Source organism: Hordeum vulgare, chromosome 5H, assembly GCF_904849725.1.
Source record: "Hordeum vulgare subsp. vulgare chromosome 5H, MorexV3_pseudomolecules_assembly, whole genome shotgun sequence".
NCBI classification, from domain to species: domain Eukaryota; kingdom Viridiplantae; phylum Streptophyta; class Magnoliopsida; order Poales; family Poaceae; genus Hordeum; species Hordeum vulgare.
The window spans coordinates 40066224-40073867 of record NC_058522.1 but is presented as its reverse complement, the minus strand read 5'-3'; positions in this window follow the sequence as shown (position 1 = coordinate 40073867).

Here is a 7644-nt window from a genome sequence, read left to right as displayed (position 1 = left end):
ATTCCTGAGAAAATGTCATAAACTGAGCCTTTTTTCGAGCTGATAAACTGAGCCTTTTAATGTTGAGGCTTCCACATAGGAATTTGTCCATCAGAAGGCAGCCTCATATTCCATCGCCCTTGGAAGAATCGTTGTTGTATTGAAATTTGGGAATTGCCATGAGATGAACATCTGTTGTTTTCCAATTTATTTTCAAAATAATGCATTTTTCTTTTTGATTCATAGCATGTTTTGTGTACACATTGTTTTTTTATGTCTATGGAAACATATTCCTGTGTGATGGGAGGACATCCAAATCTTTCTGTGGAGCAAACATTCCATGTTTGTATATCCCTAAACAAACGTCACAAAGTAAGCCTTTTGATATCGAGGTTTCCCTTTGGAAATCCTCCATCAGAAGGCATATTTCATTGCCCTTGGTAGCAACATTGCTGCAGTTGAACTTTAAGACTTGCCATAAGATGAACATCTTATTTTTGCAATTTGTCATTTGAACTATTTCTTATATCTCACGAATCCTTTTTTGTTTGGTCTCCCGGTTGTCCTTTTGTTTGCATGAAAACATTTTTCTGTGTGAGGGGAGGACCTCCAGTCTCTGGCTTTGTATGGAGCAAACACTCCGCTCTTTGTATATTTCTGAGAAAACATTACAAAATGATCCTTTTGATGTTGAGGCTTCCTTCTGGAATTTCTCTATGAGAAGGTGTTCTGATATTACATTGCCCTTGGTAGCAGCTGTTGAATGTATTTTGTATGCATGAATGGAGATGGGAACCAGCGTGTGTTATTGATCCTCAGGAAGTACATTATATAGAGGTACAGAGGATGGGAGAGAAGACATACACACGCACGCAGTAGCTACAACAGAATCGGTTAGCGATCCTAAATTGTAGGCATGACTGAGAAGATGCCTTGCATGGATAAGCCATGCATGCGGTAGAAGTGGCTGCCAAGTTATCTTCTAACACCCCCCCCCCCCCCCCCGCAGTCACAGCGGGAGGTTCACGGACGGTGAGACTGTTGCAAAATTCCAGGAATGCCGAAGACGGGAAGCCCTTGGTGAGGACGTCGGTGAACTGCATGGATGTTGGTACATGAAGAACACGAACTTCACCAACCTGAACCTTGTCGCGAACAAAATGAATGTCGATCTCGATGTGTTTGGTGCGGCGATGCTGCACAGGGTTGGCACTGAGATAAACGGCAGACACGCTGTCGCAATAAACCACGGAAGCTCTGTCGAGCGGTCGGTGTAGTTCCTGGAGTAGTTGCCGAATCCAGCATGTCTCAGCCACGACGTGGGCGACGGCGCGGTATTCTGCCTCAGCACTAGACCTGGACACAGTTAGTTGGCGTTTGGACGACCACGAAATAAGATTGTCACCGAGATAGACACAGAATCCATTAGTGGAGCGGCGAGTGTCGGGGCAGCCAGCCCAATCGGCGTCAGAATAAGCGACAAGGGAGTGTGTCGATGCTGGGGAGATGAAAGTGCCGTGATGAAGAGTGTGGTTGACATAACGAACGATCCGGCGAACGAGGTTTAGGTGGGCGGTGCGGGTATCATGCACGAACAAACAAGCCTGCTGAACAGCGTAGGTGATGTCGGGACGGGTAAGGGTGAGATATAGGAGAGCGCTGGTGAGACTACGGTATTCAGAGGGTTTGTCTAAAAGATCGCTGTCGTTGATAGAAATCTTGGAGCCAGAATCGATGGGAGTCGAGATGGGGTTGCACTCAGCCATACCAGCGCGCTGGACAAGCTCAAGAGCATACTGACGCTGAGAGAGATGCAGGCCGCCGGATGTGCAAGAGACGGCGATGCCAAGAAAGTGGCTGAGAGGGCCAAGGTCCATCATAGAGAACTCGGATCTAAGAGTGGAGATGATCTGCTGTAGGAAGTCGGGGGAAGAGGCGGTGAGAACGATATCATCGACATAGAGCAGGAGATAGGCGGTGGCAGAGGTGGAGTGTAAGTAAAAGAGAGAGGAGTTAGATTTGGATGCAGAAAAACCAATGGTGGAGAGGAAGGAAGCGAACCGGGTGAACCAAGCGCGGGGAGCCTGTTTGGGCTGCATGGGTGCTGGGACCGGGGCCATGCAGTGGAGGTGGTGCACCGGACGTGGGTGGAGCAGGCGCGGGTGGAGGAGAGGCAGGGTCAAGCTTGGGGGAAATGACGCCTGGGAGAAGGGAGTTAGCATGGTGGTGAGGAAAAGTGTAGGAGGAGGGCTCGGGAGTGTAGGAAGCGGAGAAAGAAAAGACGTGCTCGTCGAAGGTGACATGGCGAGAGGTGTAGACGCAGTTGGATTGCGGGTCGAGGCAGCGGTAACCTTTGTGTTCAGTGGCATAGCCGATGAAAACGCAGGCAATGGAGCGAGGAGCGAGCTTGTGGGGGGTTTGGGCGGTGATGTTGGGGAAGCAAAGGCAACCGTAGACGCGAAGATGGTCGTAACGTGGAGGGACATGAAATAATGCTTCATGCGGTGTGGAGAAAGATAAGGGTTTGGTGGGGCGAATGTTGAGAAGGTGAGTGGCGGTGGTGAGGGCTTCGGCCCAATATGGTGGAGGCATAGAAGCTTGAATGAGGATGGTGCGAATGACGTCGTTGGTTGTGCGAATGGCACGCTCCGCTTGCCATTTTGAGGAGAGGTGTAAGGACAGGAAAAACGAAGGGTAGTCCCAAAGGGAGCGAGATATGTATGGTTGGCTACGTTGTCGAACTCTTTGCCGTTGTCGCATTGGATGGTTCCAATGGAGCAGTGGAAATGGGTTTGGATAAAGGCGTGAAAGTGGGAGAGAGTGGGGTGAACGTCGGATTTAAAACGCATAGGAAAGCTCCACATGAAATGGGTAAAATCATCAACGATAATCAAATAATACTTGCAACCGGAAATACTAGGTACAGGGGCACTCCATAGATCACAGTGTACAAGTTCAAATGCAGCGGAAGTGGTACTAGTTGATGAGTTGAAAGGGAGGCGCGTGTGCTTTCCTAGTTGACAAGCATGACACAAACCGTCGAGTTTATTACAAGGAAATGATTTATTGAAACTAGAGGAGGCGCCAGGATGGCCGAAGCGGCGGTGCCATATGTTGGAGGCGGCGGTGAGGAGCGCGACGGTCGGGTCGGTGGAGGTCGACGGGAAGAGCGGGTAGAGATCGCCGGTGCTGTTACATCGCAGAAGAAGAGCTCCCGTGCGAAGATCCTTCACAGAGACACCAAATGGATCAAAAGCCATAGAGACAAGGTTATCAATGGTGAAGCAACGAACGGAGAGTAAATTCTTGATGATGTGGGGTGCAACAAGGACACGTTGTAAGTATAGAGGGCGGGAGAGGGAGGGGATGGAGGTGTAACCAAGATGGGTGACAGGGAGGTGGTCGCCATTACCAACGATAACCGGGGAATGATTGTTAACAGGTGTAGAGTGAGAGAGATTACCTGGCGTGGCCGAGAAGTGAGCAAAGGCGCCGGAGTCGGCATACCAGCCGTCGGACGAGGCGAGGGACATGTCCTGCAGGGCACCGATCAGGGCGGACTGCTCAAAGCTTGGTGCTGCCTGGGGATGGAAAGCTGGTCGAGGCGGAGCAGCTTGTGGAGGTGCAGGTGGCGTGCCGGTCGGCAGGGGCGAGAAGCCCAGTGGTGCGGCGTAATGCGGATGGGGGTGGAGCGGGGCGTACATGGTGTACGCCTGTGGTGTGGGAGGGCGAGAGCCAAGGATCCCGGGGGCGCCGGCGGGACGAGGAGGAGTGATCTGCTGCGGCCAGGCTTGAACGACGCCGGTCCAAGGACGAACGCCGTTGGGAGGAGTCCAGCCGGAGCCGGAGCCGTAGCCGCCATGGTTGCTGAAGCGCTTCCGCTTCGGTTTGCCCTGGTTCGGCGACGGGGAGCCAGGGCCGCCGGAGCCGCCGGTGTTGGGGTTGGAGGAGGCGCCGGATGGGCCATAAGAGCCCTAACCCTTGTGGCTGCCGGTGGACGCGGGGCGATGGGCCGCGAGAAGGGTGGTGTTGGTGGCGAGCCGATCGGAGGACTGCTCCATCGTCTCGTCCTGGACGAGCATGTTCTGCGCTTCGGCGAAGGAGATCGTGGCCGACTCCCGCTGGATGATCTTGGCGGTCATCTTGTGACGAGCGTGGAGGCCGCAGATGAGGGCGACGATCAGCGTGTTGTCCGTCTGGGGCAGCGCGACATCGGCGAGCGCGTCGCCGATGGCCTTGATGCGGCCGTAGTAGGAGGCGACGGGCTGTGTGCCTTGGACCTGGTGCAGGAGTTCGGTGGTGAGTTGCATCTGGCGAGCGCGCCGGTTGCCGGTGAAGATGGCGGCGAGAGCGACCCACACATCACGGGCGGAGGAGTTGCCCTTGACCATGGCCTTGAGCTCGTCGGAGATGGTGGCCAGGATCCAGGACTTGATGTCGAGATCGAGGAGACTCCAGGTGGTGTCGCCGGGCGGGGCGGTGGCGCCGGGAGCCAGGTGGTCGAGGAGGCCGAACTTGGCGACCTGCAGCTCCATGTCGTCGTGCCAGGTGGAGTAGGGGCCGGTGTGGAGATCCGGCTTGTAGTCGATGACGACGCGGATGCCGAAGAGGCCGAGAGCGTAGGGGTTGGGGCCGGAGGAGGAGAGGCCGGCGAGCTGAGAGGAGGAAGAGGAGGAGGAGGAGGAGGAGAGGGATGCAGCGGTGGCCGCATCGGCGGCGGCTGTGGTGGGAGGCATGAAGGCCAGAGGACCTAAACTGATACCATGTTAAATGTATTTTGTATGCATGAATGGAGATGGGAACCAGCGTGTGTTATTGATCCTCAGGAAGTACATTATATAGAGGTACAGAGGATGGGAGAGAAGACATACACACGCATGCAGTAGCTACAACGGAATCGGTTAGCGATCCTAAATTGTAGGCATGACTGAGAAGATGCCTTGCATGGATAAGCCATGCATGCGGTAGAAGTGGCTGCCAAGTTATCTTCTAACAGCAGCGTTGCTGCAGTGGAACTTTGGGACTTGCCATGAGACAAACATTTGTTTTATTCCTAAGTCTAGGATGTTTCAGTCTTCGTACATTTTTTTATTCCTTACTCTAGGATTCTATTATGATCTTTCTGCCTAGGATTTCTAAATGCTGGTATAGCTCTTTAACTGATCTGTGGCTGTGCATTTTGTTATCGTCGGTCCCAGGGGTGAGATGACATGTGACCCAGGATCGCCAGCAACGCAAATGCCATCATCTGAGAGCTTTGTTCCAAGTTGTAGTCAAGACTGATATAATATGATGTCAGTGTGTGTGCCATGGAAACTGTGGATCTTTGTGTTGCTCCATTTTGGTTTGGCACAGATTTCCGGTGAACTGAAGTTGCGTACATGTGTTGCCAGTGACATTGTGACTTGGTGTTGGTCCTTTGGGCATCCCATCTTTGTATTTATCTATGTCTGCCTTCCAAAATTTCCATGCCTTTTGAAATTCGTCTTGAGATGTTGGCCATGTCCTGTCTCAGTGCTCTTAACCCCCATCTTGCTCTTGCATGGTTTTATTTTGTGAATGGTTCTTATGTATTCATGTTGCCATTACAATGTAACAGTTTCAGTCTTACCATTGTGGCTTTGTGAAATTTCTTGCAAAGACTTCCCTCTCTTGAAAATAGAGTTTAACAGAAGAGATGATATTTATGCCATTGTACCCGCTGGTTGTTGAAAAAAAGTGAGCCGACAATGTGATTAAACAATCTGTATATTCTAGCTGTGATTTCCTTTGCAAAATAATATAATATTTGTATGTAATGTAATGACATGGTTTGCAGGGCATTTTGCCTGCCATCTCTCTCAAATACATACGGAGTAGTGTATTTTACAAGAGCTATAATTTCTGCAAATCTTCAGGAGAGTGGCTCACAGTTTTGGGCAGAGCTGAGGCGCGGCTGTGGACTAGAAGCACTGCAGCGGCGAGACGATGCGATGATGTACTAATTATTATATCATGTACTGTACTGGGCAAAGTAACTCTCACACTGAAGACTAACAGCACGGCTATTACACGAACTAAATTCTGCACTAGGAGAAATGAGCAGATTGATTAGATTCCCCACTTAGGACTAAGATGTCCCTTGTCCATCACACTGCCAGAGCATACCGTGCCTTGTCCATTTCGAGGCTGCGAAAATGAAACCATCAAGAGTTGAAAACCAAGCGATCATGGGGACAACATGTGAAGAAACGAAGCCCTGTCGCCGCTCCGGTGCCGGCGTCCCCAGAGCACCAGCCGTGGATCCTCGCGCCGAGGATGCCCATCTTGGCCGCCCTCGCCTCCCTCCTCTCCTCCCTCCGTCTATGTCCCTGTCCGGGCCAACATCCGTTTCCGGTGGTGCTCTGGCCTCGGTCGGCCTTCCTCGTGAGCGCTCCCCCATCTACTGGACCTGGAGCGTCCCGTCGCTGTCGCCCGTCAGTCCTCGGCGTCGTTGTAGGCGTAGTCGTACTGGGCGTCGTCCAGCACGTGTCCCCGTAGTCGAGCTCGGCCACGACCCACCGGAGGTAGGAGTAGGACGGCGGTACTTGCAGCCGTCCAAGCTACTCCCTCCTCCGTTCCTAAATATAATTTTTTTAAATTTTTTATTAAAAAACTACATATGGATGTATATGGATCTTTACCTATTAGTCTCTTCCTCCTAATAATAAAACAAATAGGGTTTTTGGTCGTCCGTCATCGAAAATACCTCTAAAGTTGGCATAAATTACCCACCATGCCACCCGTAAGTCAAAAAACGATTCAGTTTTTCTTAAGTCACCGCGCGACGCGTATTCCTTAAAGAGACCTATGCCATTCTATATTAATTGTCCAACACTTGCGGGATGGAGTGAGCCTTACTCTTCTAACCTGAAGACCCAGGTTTGAATCCCTTTGCTCTTTTTTTTACTTTTCTATGCTTTTTTCCTTTTTTTACTTTTCTATGCTTTTTTTCTTTTCTAACGAGTACATGTTTCACACAGTGTAATAATTCGGTTCGGATTCTTTGTTTAACTTCTCTACACTTTTTTAGCAGATTAAATACTTTTTAAAATATTCATATATTACAACTTTTTTTTTCCTTTTCTAACGAGTACATGTTTCACACGGTGTAATAATTCGGTCCGACTTCTTTGTTTAACTTCTCTACACTTTTTTAGCAGATTAAATACTTTTTAAAATATTCATATATTACAAAAATAGTTAATCATGTTAATCGTTTCAAAGTAGTTAATACTTTTTTTTTACACAATAGACATTTTCAAAGGAATAAAAAAGGCTCTGGCCTTTATGGAGCATGTTGCCTATACATACTTTTTTACACAATAGACGTTTTCAAGGAAATAGAAAAGGCTCTGGCCGGCATATTATGAAACATGCAGCCTATACATGTCCAATAGGCGCTGCACCGTGTTTGGTTTATTAATAAGTGATCCGTTAAATTGCAATGAACGTGGGAGTGGCGCACTGGTTGGTGTGATTGGTTTATTAATAAGCGATCCGTTAAATTGCAACGAACGTGGGAGTGGCGCATTGGTTGGGGTACCAAACTTCTACATACACCTAAGATCCAGATTTGAGTCCTGCATATCTCACTTTTTTGTTCATTTTTTAAATCGGGCAAGTACACACATATGACTTGGCGGG